Source organism: Capsicum annuum, chromosome 7, assembly GCF_002878395.1.
Source record: "Capsicum annuum cultivar UCD-10X-F1 chromosome 7, UCD10Xv1.1, whole genome shotgun sequence".
Lineage (NCBI taxonomy): Eukaryota > Viridiplantae > Streptophyta > Magnoliopsida > Solanales > Solanaceae > Capsicum > Capsicum annuum.
The window spans coordinates 87,954,689-87,974,094 of NC_061117.1; positions in this window are offsets into that span (position 1 = coordinate 87,954,689).

A 19,406-nucleotide genomic window follows, 5' to 3' on the forward strand; every position below is an offset into this window, starting at 1 on the left:
CCTCCACTATGTTATGGAAATCAATCACCCAATGACTTTAATTAAGGTATACTAGCCATAGAGAAATAACCAAAACTCCACCACTTCTTCATAGGCCATATTCCCCATCTCTACCACTTTGCGGCTAGCCTCCTTCCTTATAAAAAATCTAAATGTCTTAATCTGTCTCTCTCCATCCCCAACTTTCTTTTACTGTATATAGACTATAAGCTGAGATATATCCATGTCCTTATTCAACAAGGTAGCCTTACTCTCCAAAATCTACTCACGAGACAACCTAAAAGCAAACTTATGCATTCTATCTCTCATGCTAGACACTAACTCCAGATCATACCTGGACAACTGATGAAATTTCAAGGCAAACTCCTTGACTAATATCCTACCTTGTCTTAAATTCACAAATTCCTTTGTTTTTGCCTCTCTTAACCCTTAAGGAAATAAATGGTCTAAAAATGTACTAGAAAAGTCATCCCATAATACTGAGTCACCATTACTTCCCCTGGACTATTCCCACTCTTTGTACCATTGTTATACCACATCCTTCAATTGATAGGCAGTAAACTCTACGCTTTCTACATATGACACATGCATCCAAAAGATCTTCTCCATCTCATCAATAAAAGCTTGAGGATCTTCCTCAAACTTTAAACTAGTAAAAGTTGGAGGACTCAGCCTCATGAATTGGCCAACCCTTGTGGCATTAAAAGATGGAGTAATATAAGAACCTCGATCATTCTAGAAAGCAACCAAATGAGCCAAAATCTGGATAGACTGATGAAACTCAGAATTCGTTACATCAGCCTGAGGAGCTCAAGAAGGACTAGAGGGAATTAGTGGAATTTAGGGAAATCATCAAATAGACCCCTAGATCAAGTTAGAACCCCATAAGCAAGGTTTGTCCTATCAACAGTGTCCCCAAGTAGAAAAGAGGAGTCTCAATGAGCTTTAGATCTTTGGAGAGGCATGATCTAAAAATTGAGCATACAAAATTAGAGGAACCCAAGATATTTGATCTATAGCTCAAATTAAGACAATAAGGATGGGAAATATTCCTAAATGTCTCATCGCTTTTCTCTTATAAATATGGCATGCTACATAACCATAAAAGATACTCTACATAACAAGACTTTGTGGACACCCAATTGACATTGAACCTAGGTTATGATACAAACTTTATCATGACCCAAACTAGAGCCAAGCCGTGATGAGTATCTCAAGTCCCACGTTGATCATAAAATTACCTACTTACCTAACCTAGTAAGCTCAACCACCATAAGTGTCATATAAATTCAAAACACATAAAAAGATAGTATAAACTAGGATAGATACTAATTTATGCAATATCTATCAATATCCGATAAATGGACAGTCTTCCATCACCAAGCCAATCCAGCAAAACAACACCCAACTCCACAGTTCAACAAAAGCCTTTATAAATCCTAAGTCAATAAAGTATCAGGATATGCCTCTGACAGTAGCTAAAAAAAGTCTGGAACATAGGATATAAAGACCATGAAATAAAGCCTTTCGGAGTATGGATGCTCACCACTTCAACGTCCACTCACGAACCATTCAAACACCTGATCGCTATATAGGAAAAGTAAAAAATGTTCTGGTGCCTGCATCACGTGGGGATATAGTATCCAGAGATGGTTAGCGGTTGGAGCACTAACATGTAACTCAGGGATAAAGGAATAAAATAATCCCATCATTCAAAACCTAGTTAACTAATTATATGTAATCACATACATACATATAAATATATCATGCCACGATAGGGAACTAGGTTTGGCATGCATTTAAAAAATTAACCTGGGTTATGTAGCATAACTGTCTTAAAATAAGGCGCTCATGGGCTATATGAGCCCAGCTCTCCCCTAGATGGAAGGACCTTAGTGTGTGTAGTTGCACGAACCAGAGAATATCCATTATCATATATACCTTTACAGGGGACTTTAACCTCCCAACGTAATAAAGGTAACTTAAGCACTAATGTATATAATATAGGAGAGTAGAACCTCTCATTCATATATTCATTCTGGGGACTCAAACCTCTTGATCATATAGACACCCACATTGGCTAGCACGGTTACAGTGTTAGTCCTTCAAACCTCACTTTCATGGACCGCTACACATCCCTCTTTAAAGCTCAATTAAAATATTTATTACATATATACACAAAAATTCATCCAATTACTTACCAAATTCATTCCATTGATCATTATACCTACCCAATTTTCAAGAATACAACATGCCCTAACCATTGTCAATCAAATTTGGGACTCAAACCCATTGTCTAAACCAAGACATCAATTTAATTCAACCATTAGGGACTCGAACCTATTTAGCAATTGAAACCAATTTATGGCCAATAAGTCTCTCATAAAACCATTTATTAACCACTTACATTATTAGGCTAATTCCTTAGTTCAAAACACAATTTAATATATGGCAAGATCATTCTCATAGGTAATTTCACAAATAGGTTAAAGATATACAATTATCAAACTATTATTTAAGCCAAAAACCATCAAGTTAGGGTTATCCATGACCCCTTAGTTTAAATCACAATTCCCAAGAACCCACATGTGTAAAACCATTATTAAAACATTTATAATCATTATTTAAATCATGACAAAGCAATACTCAACATTATGCATTCAAACCCTTAACCATGGTTTTCAAAAAAAACATTAATGGTTTATGAACAATGTTTAAAACACATGATTTTTATGAACTAATAATGAAGAAATAGTCACATGCCCGAGTTATGAAGATTCATGTAGAGAATTTGATCTTTAATCCTCTAGATGACTACCTTGAAGATACCCTAGCCCAATCTTCTTGAGAGGCTTTTTATAGATTTTAAAGTGTGTTTTTAATCTTCTAAAGTGTAGAATAAATGGCCAATAAGTGTTATAAGTTGTGGGGTCGTAAGGTCTTGGTGTGGGAAATATCTAAAATACCCTCAGCTTAAAGACTGTGAAAAATTCATAGGTGGGTACGAGTCGACCCTCAAATTTGTCACAACATTATACAACTTGTATCATAAACTCGTCACCAGAATAAAGAGTTGGACACCACATTCTATCCAATATAGCACTTCCTTACCTAACACATCACCAGAATATAGAGTTGGACACCACAGTCTGTCAAATATATGACTTCCTTGCCTAAATCACCTCTATATCATATGACTAGTATCATCAAGTCATATACAGGGTATAACATCAAGGGCTAGACACTGGACAACGTACTATTGGACCCTAAACCTCTCGTCAGATAACTATACAACTCATATGGAGTTTCTCATAACTAGGACATAACTTGACCGGCAACACACTATCCAACATATGACTACATTACCTTGACTTGTCACTGCACCATACGACTTATGGGGCGAGTCGTATGATAAACAAAAAGTTCAAGAATCAAGAAATTTTCAAGGGCCAAAGTTTGGGGAATATCACTTCTATTTTGGATTGTTTATTATTCTGAGACTGTTGTAAATTTGACATTAAAAGGTTTACTCTTTTTATAGAGGCTTTTTTACTAACCTTACAAGGTCATGTGATACTATTACTCTTTCTATTATTTAACATCACTATGTAATTATTCAAATGTTATGATTTGTAAACTAATTACTTTCATAATTCTTGTATTTATGTTATCCTTCCACCAATAAGGTCATCACTAAACAATTTATGCAATAATTTGACTTATTATTGGTGGGATAAAGTAGGTGCCATAATGACTCACAAAATTGGGTTGTTACATATTGGTATCAGATCCTAGGTTTACTAGTATTATTGGTCCTAGAGAAAATGTCGAGTGAAGTCCCAAAGATAAAAATTATGGCATTCATTTTTTTTATCTTTGGGAGCTTATATGACATTCTTAAGATATATTCACTTCCTTTAGACATTTTATGCTAGGAGTCTGTGTTGGTTTCTAAGATTTTTTGGATTTTATTCTTTCATAGATAGATAGGATATGAGCTACTATTGTTGTAGATGAGGGACCCAACTCTGTGACTTGGGATCCTACCAAAAGACGTAGAAAACCTAGAGGTTGGGGGTAGTTGAGGGCTGTATCCTAAGTTAGAGATTAGGATAGGGAGCTTTCATCAGATCATATTCCTACTCTCACACTAAATATTCATCTACCCTAGCCAGTGGTGGGACAAGGGTAACACAGGCTCTATAAGGGTTTATTTCTTCATCACTACTTAGACATAATTGGTTTTATTTACTTGGTTTGGTTGGTGTGCACTGTCTGATGATTCTTAGCCTACGGATTAGAGTGGTACAAATGTAAGGGCAAAATATGTGGCTACAACCCCAAGAGTTGAGATCCTTCCAAGGAAAATATTTGCTCAGTCAGTAGTTACCCAACCTTGTATGTCAACTGTGGAGAAAAAGATGTTAGATAGGTTTTTGAGATTCACTTCATGTAGGTTTTTTAATTACCCGACGAGGATGCATTTTAGTTCTTGACTGCTTGTGAGGATAGGCTCCATAATGTGGGCCTACTGGGGACACTTTCCATTGATTACACTACTTTTTGTTAGAGTTGGTAGCTCAAAATTAGTGGAGTGATTATTTTGATTCAAGTTTAGGTGCATCTCTCCTTTGACATGGAATCAATTCTCTAAGGTTTTATTACGGAAGTATATGTCTCGCAACCTTAAAAAGTGCCTGAGAGATCAGTTATTGCAATTGAACCAGGTTTTTATGAACCTCTTAGAGTATGAGGCTTAGTTTTATAAGTTGGAAAAGAAAGATACATCTATCTTGCTAATCGAGTTTGAGTTGGTTTATTTTTTGCTTAAGGACAGAGACTACCTCTTTGGATCGCTACATAAAGTTTGGTTGGCACTGGATGGTCTTTTATATAGGTTTCTAATCATGCCTATATCATAAGAAAGATACATTACGAGGCCTAATGGGTCAGTGATAAGAGGTTGCATTATGAGGGTAGTTTCAGTGGGAGGCAAATTGGCTTATAGTTAAAAGGTAGAGGTTATTAGGGCAGGTACCCTGCACGCCAGTATTATCAACATTAAGGTCAATCTAGTAGGGGGTCAGCCTAACTACAATAACCATCCTTGCCAAAGTAGTGGTCAGTCTTTGAGAGATGCACTTTTTTATTTTTCTAGCTGAGGTGTCTATTCTTAGTCAGCTGGATTCTCTGGTTATAGTGCAACTCCTGTGGCATAATTTGAGTGTTGGGCCTTTATCCATTTCTCTTGAGTGTATCCCCAGCATGATATAGTTGTACCTGAAGTACAGAATGTTCAGTCGATTAGGGTAGTGCATCCTCAGTTATAGTTGGTATACAAGGTTGTTAGACTGGTCCCTATGGTTCTCATAGAGGTCTTCTTATAGGTAGGACATGTTATCAACCAATCACCTAGCTAGGTGATGGGTAAGGACATTTATGTTTTGTATCTGGTAGATTGGAGGTAGATTCTTTGTATCTTTTTATTACAGATATGATTTTAGTGTGCCATTAGCTAGATTTTTATTTATTTTATCTAGGATCAACTTATCTTATGTGTCTTCTTATTCACACTATAGTAAGAGTTTTCTTGGAATTCTTTATATTCGACATTATGTGTAACTACTTTCATGGGTGATTCTTTAGTAGAGGATCAAGTTTATAGATCATCAGTTGTGAATGTTTCAGAGTTTGATATTGTTTAAACCCTTCGAGCTTGCTGCGCACAGTAAAGGACAAGGTCCCTCAGAATCAAACACAGCCAATCAAACAATAGAGTGCAGGATAACTAAACACAGTGCAAAAAGAGTATAAGACACAAAGATTTTTTACATGGAAACCCTGAATGGGAAAAACCATACCTTTCCGCCACAAGCACCAATGAAATCCACTATAATTATCCTCTTAATTACATTATATATTTCATCCAAACTCTAGGCTCCTTGTGCTAGCAACAACTCTACTACTAGCTCATTTTCGTAACTCTACCAAGACTCTTCTCTATGCTAATTAGCTCTAATTAGTCTCAATCTTAGGCAACTCTACCTAAGTAGCACTCTCAACAAGAAAAAACTACTCTTATATAATGAGTAGTTCCTTTACAAATCAACACTCAAAAACACACACTCAGTCATTAAGCAAAGTACAAAGTTAAAAATAGGATCAATACTTGAGCATCCTTGAAATGGAGTTTTTACAGCCTCAATTCTCTCTATTTAGAATAGGAAAAAACTTATTATTGAAGAGGTATCTCTTTTCTTATATAACTAGATGATGATTAGGGATTGAAATAACATTTGATTAGCTGTCCAAGTCTGTACAAAATAGCATAAAATAGCACCTACAAATTTGTTACACAAGATGACAAAATTGTGCAGAAGGCACGTGCCAGCTGTACTGTACTGTACTGTCAACATCCATGGACTTGGTCCCTCGTAGTTTAGTTGATCATCACTAAAACTATATATAGAAATTTTCCCCCTTTTTTATGATCATAAACCATATAATACAATTTGATCATTAGTGCATATTCGTCATATTTAATCAGAGTGCTTACTACCTAAAGATAAATGTTAGCCCCATCGTCATTCATCCTCTATCATGAAATACATGGACCTGGTCCCTTGTTGTCTCTTGCTAAAGAAACTTCCCCCTGTCATTGTAAACCTTTGTTTTATTTTGTGGCTTTACATTCACACACTTCTCTCTATCAGTTTAAATTTCTTCAGGTCTGTATCTAACTTTACCGGGTGTATGGTCTATACTAAATAAAATCAGTAATACCAGTGTGTGTGCTGCCTCTAGGCTTAATTGAAAAGTATTAATAGTAATATAAGAGTAAATATAATCATAGATTAGTTAATCCATGGCCATCGGGGAAACACTAACATATAAAGCCACTTTAAAAAGAGGCGACTATAAGCCCACAAATCAAAATTCATTCATAGTTAAGAAGTTGAGTGATAATTTAATATATAATATCAATTAACAAAAATAATTATCCTTAGAAGCCATATGATAACAAGGAATGAAACCGACATAGAGTTGAGTAAATGAATCAAGAGAAGGAAGGCTTAAGGAAAGTGTCATAATCAATAATTTTATTCAGTATTTTTAGTAGCATGGGCATCCTCCAACTGATTATTAAGTTCCTTAACTCTTACATTCAGATCATTCACTTCAACAGCCAGATTCTTTTCTCTTTGGAACAGGTTCCTCAAAATTTCCATTCTTTTTACTGCTAAATATTTCTGCCTTATCTCAACCAAACTTCTAGATTTTGAGTCAGAGAATCTCTTCCATCCAGTAATATGAATTTTCATCTTTCTTTTCTCAATTTCTTAAGCAATATCTACAATAATATTTTTCTTTCTCTAGCTTCATTTTCTTTTCACTTTGGACCAGGTCCCTCAAAAATTTCTTCCTTTTTACTGCTAAATATTTCTGCCTTATCTGAACAAAATTGCTAGATTTTGAGCCAAAGTTTTTGGTCCTTCCAGTAATATGAATTTTCACCTTTTATTTCTCAAATTCTTCAACAACATTTGCAGTAATATTTTTCTTTCTCCAGCTTCAACTGTAAATTTATTGTCTCTCATTCACTTTTATTTTTTCACTGTCCATCCAAAGAATAGATTATCCTTAGCCACTTCATCCTCTTTATGTTAAGACGATAATACTCCATTTCGTTAATCCACTTCATTCATTTCTACTATTATTGTTTTGAGATTTATGATTCTACAGGAGTTTGGGAGTTCTTTTAAAGAAGAATGAATTTTTGGTTGAGAAGATTTTCGGTTAGTGTGAGCGCCAAGACTTTTAACTAGAATTTTAACCAAAAATGGCTAACTAAAACTTTCTGAACAAGAGAAATACACTATGGGGGTTTACATATTTACAATTTTAATATTTTCTAAGGAAGAAGGAGTTATCTTAGCTTTTCGTTGGAAGCTCAAGATAACTATTTCAAAGTATTCAACTGGGATCAAGAAAATAGGAATGTCAGCCATCTGAATCTGCAAAAACTAGTGAGGGTAAAGGACCTACTTGGTTCCAAGTAGATGATCAATTTAGGATGATAATATATCAGTTAAAGAAATATGTGGAGTTTAATTTTGGAGAGATCATTGTTATTAAAAAAATGCTCCTTCTGAAATGACATGTTTGATTTTAGTAATTACGACTCTTACATTTTTATAGGAGTTAAAGGTGTACACTCAATGATGATAAGACACATGGCCTTTCAGACAATATTTTAAGATTGTAGAAGCATCCTAAAATGGTACTAACCTGAGCAATAAGACTAGATCCCTCTCATTTTTTAGTGAATTTTTCAAATTGTGATTGCCTTAAATATTTCTCCAAAAGCTATTCCCATGGGTGTAGACCTGCAAGGATAAGGTACTGAGTGAGATTAATATGCCCTTACCTTAGCAAGGATACCTGTCTCCTAAATATAGCTCACTTTGAGTGGAAACATTGAATCATAAGATAGGTCTTGTTGATTTGATCAATCTTGCTTTAACCTTTTACCTTTTTACACTCTTCTTATTCATCTTTCAAGTTAATACTGAGATAAATGATTGTCACTTTGAAATATTATCATTCTCATCTGAATTTTTTAGCAGGATCACCCCTTTTTCTTTAACTCTCATAGTTTTCCTTATTGCCATGGAGATTCTCAACTATATTCGGCCATGTAACAGATGATTTGAAATCAATTGTTTAAGATAAGACATTTCCATCTTGAAGTGTCTTGAGATAGAAAATATAGTCAGACCTTTTAATAATAAGCTTTGTGATCACTTATGACTCCAATTCTCTTCCTCATACTTGGGACAATGATCACTTGTCAGATTTGGGAATACAGTTGAGTTTGAGTTACTTATAGTAGGGAAACGGAGTGATCAAATCCTTTTTTTCTTTTCTAGGTAAAGAGTTCCATCTGACCTATCGAGAGTCTAATAGCATATAGGTTGAGCACTTTCCTGCTGAATGTATTCAATATTCCTTAATTTACCTAAATCCAATGCTGACATATTTCCTTCAAATGTCCATATCTTCCATAGCGAGTGCACAAGAGTTTGTAACTTTTTCTTGTATTATCGTGAGCAACCTTTCGTTTATACTCTGTGGGATGGAATTTTCATTCATAGCCTAGACCTTTACCATCATTAATACGCTAACTAGTCAAATCTGAAAGGAATAGTGAGGAAGTAGTCCATTTAAGTTTCTTGTTCAACTCTTCTTTTAGGCAGACTAGGTCCCTCTCTAATTCTTAATTTCTATTAAGTGCTATCATGAGGTACTTTTGGGTGGCTTTTAATCTTTTCTCAAGATCAACCTCAAGCCTTGAGGCTTCTTTCTCCCCTTTACCATCAACACCATTTACTATCCATTAGACTTAGATTTTCAAAGTTCATCCTATTAAATAATTCTTCAATTTTTCAAACGATTTCAGAGTTAAAGCAATCAACTCATGCTCTTGAATCTCTAATTTTTCTTCATAGTCATTCGTTTCAATAGTTAGCTCACATATGGAGTCTATTAGCACACTTGCAAGCATTTTGTTCTTCTTAGAAGAGTAATTATCTAGATTTCTTTTAATCTAAGAAAGTGTTACCTCTTTTTCCCCTTAATATTTTTAGTTGGCCATAAAGGCAAACATTGAATCATAGATGACATAATTGTCTTCCTTAGCTAGCATATAGACATCTCCATACTTTTTATCTTCATTAGATTCGCTAGGAGAATCTCCCCATGCAGCCAGAGCTTGCTTCACTGCATATTCAACAGCTGACTTTTATCTTGAATTTTCAGGTACTTGGTCCCTATTTCTTTCTTTGTCAATTCCAGTTTTGAGGTACCCCTGATAATCCACTTTAAGAAATGGAAAATCCTTAATAAAGTGCTCAAGAATTCTATATTTGTGATATACCTCTATACTGCCTCCTCTTTTATAGCTACTTGTTTTTCTTTAGAACTACTCACTCACTTCATGTCTCTAACAATCCTATTTGCTGATTAGGCAACATCTATAGTTCCTTTGATTGACTCATGTTTTGAGACATTCAAAGCCTTGGATTTTTCCATTCTTACTTCCTTATTTTCAATCTCTTGCTATTTCATGAGCTCCTGGGTCTTTAGATTACCTATGAGTTCATCCATGGTGAATGGTTTTTGGCTATTTGCCTCATTATAGCATCTACTTTGCTTTCCCAGGGAATTGGAAGATTAAAAAGAACTTCTCTAATTTTGCTTATATACTTGAATCACTTCTCCTAATAAATAAAGCTCATTTGTGGTAGAAGTTAATCTTGTATGGATATCTTAGATAGTTTATCCTTCTTTCATGTTGAAGGTTTCATACTGGGTAGTCAACATGTCTAATTTTGAATCCTTCATATCAGTAGTACCTTCATGTGAAGTCCTCAAGCAATCTCAAATCACTTTGGCATTTTCAGAAGCTAAGATCCTATTATATTTATCAGGCCCTATTATATAGACTAACAATTTTTTAACTTTGTGGTTTTCTCAATCTTTCATCTATTTTCTTCATTGAACTCCCTTCTTTTTTTTAGGACCATTTTTCTAAAATCTCTTTCATTGACTTATTTTATAGGAACATGAGGACCATCAAGGATTATTTCCATCAGTTCTCTATCTTCAGCCATAATAAAGTCAAACATACTAGTTTTCCACCACCCATAATAATACTCATTGAATCTTAAAAGTTTAGTTGTAGATTGCCCTCCCTCTACGTTAGGTGTAGCTGCGATTCTAACCAAGGTACTCTAGGTATGAACTATTTAAAGTGACCTAGCTTTAATACTAATGTTGAAACCCTTCAAGGTTTCTCTGCACAGTAAAGGACAAGGTCCCTAAGAATCAAACAAAAGCAATTAAACAATAGAGTGTAGGAAAACAAAACAAAATGCAGAAAGCATAAATAACACATGGAATTTTACATGGAAACCCAAATTGGATAAAAACACGGCTTTCCCTTACAAGCACCAATAAAATCCACTATAATAAACCTCCTATTACAACCTAGATTTTATCCCAACTCTATGCTTTTTATGGTAGAAGCAACTTTTCTTCCAGCTCATCTTGGTAACTCTACCAAGGACTATTCACTAAATTGATTAACTCTAATTAGTCTTGATCTTAGGCAACTCTACCTTAGCAGCACTCTCAATATGAAAACAAGAATCTTATAACATAAGTAGTTGTTTTACAAATCAAAACTAAAAAACAGTCACTCACTCTTTAAGCACAGTACAAAGTTAATAACATGAGCAATGCTTGAGTAGTCTTAAAATGGAATTTTTGTAGCCTCACTTCTTTGTTTATAGAATTGGCAAACACTAGTTGTTGAAGAGGCATCTTTTTCCTTATCTAGACAGATGATGATTAGGGATTGAAAGATCATTGGACTAGCTATCCAAGTCCATATAAAATAGCACCAAATAGCACCTGCAAGTTTGTTACACAAGATGACAAAATTGTGCAGAAAGTGCATACCAACTATACTATACTTTCCACGTCCAGGTACTTGTTCCCATATATTTTAGCTTCTCATCATCAAAAATACATATAGCAGTTACTCTGGCTGATCTTATTGTATTAGCTATGGTGTATTTTTATGTAATTCTAGGCATGGACTTGTTATCCCTCTATCATATGGTCTTGGATTGTTTTGCCGAGATCGATACCTTAACCATATCCAACATACCCCTGATTGTGTGGGATATATTTATTAGCCATGCACCGATGGCGATTATTTCTTTTTTTTTAGGCTAAGGGACTTATCTCGAGGAATAGTGAGTCTTATCTTGCTTATATTCGTGATGTTAGTGCTAATAGTAACTTTCTTAACTCTATTCATATAGTTTATGATTTTTCTGATGTTTATCATATCAAACTACCTAGTCTTTCTTCCTAGCATGATATTGAATTTATTACCGATCATGATCTGGTCATATGACCTATTTCTATGGAAATTTACCGTATTTCTCTTGTTGAGTTTAAAGAACTAAATTTTTAGCTTCAGAATCTTCTAGGTAAATGTTTTATTAGGTCGAGTGTGTTACCTTGGGGTGCTCCTTTTTTTTTTTGCAAAAATAAAGGATTGTTCCCTACTTTTGTGTATTGATTACAAGAAGTTAAATAAGGTGATAGTGAAGAATAGATTTCATATGCCTCCTATTAACTTATTTGACAAATTTAAGGGAGCAATATTATTATCTAAGATTAAGTTGAGATTTTGTTACCATCAACTGAGGATTTGGGCTGAGGACATACTAAATACAACCTTCAGGACTAGCAATGGCAATTAAGAGTTCTTGGTGATGTCTTTTGGTTTGACCAGTTCCCTATCACTACGAGAAAGAGATCTATCATATATTGTACTGCTTTTGATGTTAGGTTAGGTTGTGTTTTCATGTCGCAGGGTTGAGTTATTATTTATGAATCGAGATAGGTGAAACTGCATAACTCAACTACCCCACTCATGATTTGGAGTTGGCAATAATAGTTTTGTACTTAAAATTTAGAGGCATTAATTTTATGGCATTCGTTGTGAGATCCACGCTAATCATCCTAGTCTTCAACATCTTATGACTCAAGGAGAGCATAATTCTAGGCAATGTAGATAGATTGAGTTGCTAAGGAATTATCATATTCTATTTTATACTATTCGAGTAAGGCAAATGTCGTAATAGATACCTTGAGATGGATGGAGGTAAGTATAGGTAGTTTGGCTTCTATTTTAATTTCTATGATGTTAATGGCACGAGACACTAAGTACTTAGCTAACATGATGGTGAAAATTGATATATTCGACTATAGTAGGATTCTTGCTAGTGTTGAGGCTAGGTTTACCCTATTTGAGAAGATTTAGAGTCATTATATTAAGGATAGAGCACTTTGTGTCATTCGTGATTAGGTGCTAAGGGGTAAGTCTAGGAGAGCTAACGTAGTTTCTGAGATTATGCTAAGATATAAAGGTTGTATTTGTGTTTTGAGGGTTAGTGACTTGATTCAGTAAATATTGCATGAGGCTCAGACATCCAAATACTCTATCTACCCTGGGGCAGCTAAGATGTTTATTGATTTGAGGTAGAACTACTAATGGAGTATAATGAAGAGAGATATAGAGGACTTTGTTGATTTTTTCCTATGTTGTCAATAAGTAAAGGCCTAGCATCAAAGACCTAGTGGCCATATCCAGAGATTAACCATTCTTGAGTTAAAGTGGGAATGAATCACCATGTACTTTGTTAGTGGGTATCCTCACACCACTCAGGGTTCCAATGATGTTTGGGTCATTATAGATCGATTAACCAAATTGGCATATTTCCTTCATATTCAAATGTCCTTCAATTTCGCGAGGTTATCCCATATCTATTTTCGCGAGATTGTTTATCTGCATGAAGTGCCCATGTCCATTATTTTGGAATTAGGGTTGATATTCACTTCTAGATTTTAGAGGGCTTTTTAAGAGTTTGGGTACTTAGGTGACTATTAGAACATCTTTTCATGCTCAGACCGATAGGCAGTTAAAGCAGACTACTAAGATTCTTAAGGATATACTTTGAGATTGCATTATAGATCTTGGAGATCAGTGGAGAAACAAAACATTGATGGATTTTGCATATAATTATAGCTACCATTTGAGTATTGAGATGTCACTATTTGAGGTAATATATGGTAGGCATTGTCTATATCTTATAGGGTGGTTTGAGATAATTGAGGTTAGGCCTCATAGTACTGACTTACTTTGGGAGTCATTGGATAGAGTTTGGGAGATTTAGGATAAGATAAGGGTGGATTTGAGCAGGCAGAGGGATTATGAAGGTCATAGACATCATTCCTTGAGGTTTGGAGTTAAAGATCGGGTATTTCCTTGAGTATCACCCATGAAGGGCATGATATGGTTCAAATAGAAAGGAAAGCTCAGCCCTAGATATATTAGAACTTATGAGATACTTCTCACAGTTAGAGAGGTGGCTTATGAGTTGGCCTTACCTCTAGGTTTTTTTTGTTGTTCGTCTAGTTTTAATGTTTCTAGGTTGTGTTGTTACATTCCCAAAGAGTCACATGTGGTTCAGTGGGACTCATTTTCATTGGATGAGAAATTGACCTTTGTGGAGGAACCATTCTCATATTATCCAGAGATGTCAGATGTTTATGCTCTAGGGAGATTCCAGTAGTTAAGGTTTAGTGGAGACACTACCCAATAGAGGAGGCTACTTGGGTGATTGAGAGCAAGATGTAGTCATAGAATCCCCACTTATTTAAGCCTTCGGATACATCCTAACCCTTTACTTTAACCAACAAAAGTACTTTTAGTAGTGGATATTATAATGACCCTCCAGGTCATATTTTTCTTTTCCATACTTTTTGCTATTTAGAGCTTTCATATAGGTACCTCAAGTCATTTTTGATTTACTGGATCTTATAGTATAATTAAAAGGCTTTTTATTTGGTTTTAGAGCCAATTCCCAATTTTAAACTCTTCGTTGATATGGATTGGCTATCGGGCATAAACTTCAGGTTAACAACATTGTAGGTCATATATGAAAGGTCCAAAAACTTTGATACATCGGTTTTAGGCTAGGGGGCCTTTGGTTCATGGCCTAACAATTTTGGACTCATTTTGGTTTATTGGAAAAATTTTCATAAATGTGGCCCTTGGGTGTGGGGTGATGTGTCATGGATTCATAGGTCTTTTGATGCTTAAAACCAGAAAATTATACAAGTGGTTAGGTATTTTTTTAGATGGGATGTAATTTTGTGTTTGTTTGGCAATAAAATAGAGTCCAAAATAGAGAAGGAGCAAAAAGTGATGAAAGAAAGTTGAGAAGGTACCTACGAGCCAACCCACAGCTCGTAGGTAATACCCACAAGCTTGTAGGTGGACCACATAGGTAGCAAGGTTAAAGTTCTACAAGCTAAAGTTTTGTTCCAACTCTTACATAGCCTAACAATAGGGGCATAGGTACTATATATGGCCCATAGACACCCCTTCGTAGGTAGGGTTTTGATGATCTAAAGACTCCTCTGGTTCCTACGAACCTACGTACAGCTGTAGGTACTACCTATGGCTGTAAGTAGGGTCATAGGTTAGTGCTGACTCTGAGTTCCTACTTTATTTGGGATAGGTTTTCTGATTTAACTATAAATACCAATTAGATGTTTCTTTATTATTTTTACACAATCTATACACATATTACATTGTTTTGATTTCTAAGATTTACTTTTGGTTTTGAAATTTGTATTCTTGGTGTTTAGGATTTCATATTAATTTGAAATTTTGGTTTTCATTCTTAATTATTTGTGAGATCATTCATATGCATTCAAATATGAATTCTCATTATGAGATCATTCATATACTTTCAAATATGAATTATATCTATTTTCTGATATCATGTGTAGCTAAATCCCATAACTAGGGCTATGGGAACTAAGATGTATTAACAAAGTAGAGGAAGTGCAAAGTTATTCTTGATTGGTGTTCTTGCATGTATTGTGGTTTTCTTTACTTTTATTATTTTCTTAACAATTTCAAACATTAAGAACTTGATAAATTCAACATTAACTCAGGAGAAAGGTGGATATAGGGAAAAAAAAATTACAACAGTTATCTTAAGCTACCGACCTTTATCTAATTAATGATGTTCTGGCTTTTGATGGAACATTTTGTATCTTTTTCTTGGGAAAATTGCATGTTTTCAAGTAACCAAGGTTGAATTTAATGTTTCATTTTAGTGTTTGAGGGTAAGGACTAGCTGAAGGAAAAAATACAGAAGATTGGAAGAAAAACACTTCTGACCGTCAAAATAGTGGACCACCAGCCTCGCGACAGACCACCAACTTAACCATCAGGCCCAAACAAAACTCTTAATTTCAGAAGACCCAGCGACGACCTATGTGGTGGACCACCAATCTTGCGATGGACCACCACTTTGGACGTCAAGTCAAAGAAAAACCTGGCATCCTGAAACATCCAACGATAGTTCATATGGTAGACCGTCAATCTTGCGACAGACCACCACTTTGGCTGTTAGTGCAAAGCAGAACCTGCCTTTACAAGATCATAAGTGACGGTTCATATGGTGGACCGTAAGTCTTGCGACGGACCACCACTTTAGCTGTCAGAGCTATCTAGAACTTGTCTCTCAGGGATCATCAACGACGGCCCAAGTGGTGGACCAACAGTCTTACGACGGACCACTACTTTGGCCATCAGTGTTATCAACATCGTGATTCTCCAGGATCAGTAGTGATGGCTCATATGGGGGATCAGTAGTGACGAATCATTCTTTTTAACTTCGAATTTTAAATCTCATTTATGTAGGAACATATAAATACCTAGTTTTAGGTTTTATAAGAAATCTTTTATCTGTTATCCTATTTTCCATACTTCAAACATATTGTACGTTGTTTTTCTCTGAGGTTCATTCTAGAATTATGGATCTAGATTCCATTATCATTTTCTCCATTGAAGATTGAAGAACAATATTGTGACTTTTGTAAGTAAATTTTTAATTAATTTATGAATAACACAATGACTTCTTCTCTTTTTGTGATGGAGATGTGTGGCTAAGCTCCAATAACTAGAGTTATGGGAGCCTTGACGTGAATAGTTGATTGGGGGATGTGAATCTAGTAGATTCCCATGATTAATTGATATTGCATAAACCTTTATTCACTTTAAAGACTTTTCTTGTTTGCAAACTTGAAAAGTGAGCCCAATGACATCACTTTTTAGAATAGAAAATTGTTTGTTGGGAAAAATAGGGTTTACATAAATCTAAAGGCTTTAACCTTTGGATAGAGGGTAGATGCCTTAACTATATCAACCCATGTGAGAATATAGTTGAATAAATAATGCGTTCCTTAAGTTTAAAAAAGAATTAAGGGATAAGCTACTCATTTAGGTTGAGAAACTAATGGGTAAACCATGGAATTCAATTACTCTTGCAATTAGAATTGTTCAATGGGAAATCAAAATTGCTCACAACCCTAGCTGCTTAAGCATCTTGGTAACCATAAATCTAGTATGACTACTCGTACTGAATTACTATTTGTAATACATTTGACATTTGGATTACTTTTTGTGACAAACATTTGAATACAGTTGATAAATCAAAACCACCACTTTATTCTGGACCACTAGTCTTGCGACGGACCACCATATTGGCCATCAGTGTTATCAATATCGTGATTCTCTAGGATCAGCAGTGACGGCTCATATGGTGGACCGTCAGCCTAGCGACAGACCACCACTTTGGCCATCAATTTGGACTCATTCTTTTTAAATTTGAATTCTAAATCTCATTTACGTAGGAATATATAAATACCTAGTTTTAGGATTTATTAGAAATATTTTATCTTTTATCCTATTTTCTATACTTCAAACATATTGTACGTTGTTTTTCTCTGAGGTTCATTCTAGAATTGTGGATTTAGAATTCATTATCATTTTCTCCATTGAAGATTCAAGAACAATATTGTGACTTTTGTAAGTAAATTTTGAATTAATTTATGAATAACACAATAACTTCGTCTCTTTTCATGATGGTGATATGTGGCTAAGCTCCAATAACTAGGGTTATGGGAGCCTTGATGTGAATAGTTGATTGAGGGTTGTGAATCTAGTAGATTCCCATGATTAATTGATATTGCATAAATCCTTTTTCACTTTAATGACTTTTCTTGGTTGCAAACTTGAAAAGTGAGCCTAATAATATCACTTGTTAAAATAGAAGTGTTTGTTGGCAAAAAATAGGGCTTACATAAATCTAAAGTCTTTAACCTTTAAATAGAGCGTAGATGCCTTAACCGGATCAACCTATGTGAGAATATAGTTGAATAAATAATGTGTTCCTTAATTTTAAAAAAGAATTAAGGGATAAGCTACTCATTTAGGTTGAGAAACTAATGGGTAAACCATAGAATTCAATTACTCTTGCAATTAGAATTGTTCATTGGGAAATCAATATAGCTCACAACTCTAGTTGCTTAAGCATCTTGGTAACCATAGCTCTAGTTTGACTATTCATACTGAATTAATATTTGTAATACAATCGACATTTGGATTACTTTTTGTGACAAATATTTGAATATAGTTGATAAATCAAAAACACCACTTTTTTCTGGAACCCTTGATCAACAGTCTAATAACATACCACAATACTTAGTGAGAACAGTATTCCCTGTGGGTTTTGACACCCAACCCAGTTAGGTTCTATATTTGACAACGACCACTTACACTTTCTAATGAGAGTTGTAATTTGGGCGTATCAAATTTTAGCGTCATTGCTAGGGAATATGGTTGTCAATTAATTCTGAGATTATTAATTGATCTTTGGTCAAAGTTTTCCAAATTTTACTTTTTGTCTGTTGTTTTTGTTTTTCGCAGGTTGATTGTCTTGTATGCCAAGTACACGGAGATCAGGTGAACCTTTATTACCTTTTCATCCAGAACCCTAACTTATTTGCAAAATGGATGGTCAATAGGATCCATAGAGGGTAGCTGCTCAATAGGAAGAAGCTAGACTAGCTGCCTTAGTAGCTGCACAACTAAATCAACAAAATATAGATAATACAGATCGGGCTCTAAACCCAGATGATGATGATCTGGGTGATGATGATTTATTAAATTCAATCAACCAGAGACGTGCAGATAATATGCCTACACCGAAGAATAGAAATGTCAACAGAAATTGCCCTGCTAGGGCAAGAACAGAGTGCCACACCATCCAATTTAATATTATGGATGATGATGATGACTTGCATGGAGCTTGTGCAATAGGGGATATTATTCCTCCGCCCTTAGCACTCGGATCTAAGTTTAATATTACAAGTACTATGATCCAGTTGTTGCACCTGAAAGGGTTATTCGGTGGACTTGTGGGTGACGACCCGAATATGTATCTGGTCAACTTTGTCTTAACGTGTAAATCATTTGACAACCCAAAAGTTGGGAAAAATGCTATTCGATTATGACTTTTCCCATTGTCTCTGTCTGAGGAGGCAACTTTATGGTTGACTGAGCTAACTCCCAACTCTATTACCAATTGGAGGTAACTGAAATATACTTTCCTAGAAAGGTTCTTTTCATCATCCAAGAGGGCACAGTTGAGAGATGAAATCAGTAACTTCAGACAACTTCCAACTAAAGCTCTCCATGAGACTTTGGAGAGATTCAAAAAGAAGCTTATGCAATATCCAAATCATCAGATGACCAATGTCCACTTGATAGAGGTCTTATATTGAGCCTTAAATTTTATGATAAAGCCAGTAGTGGATAATGCTGCGGGTTGGTCGTTTATTGACTTCACTTTTTCGAAAGCAACTGAGATGCTTGATCGTATGACTAAGCAAAGTAGAGCTTAGCA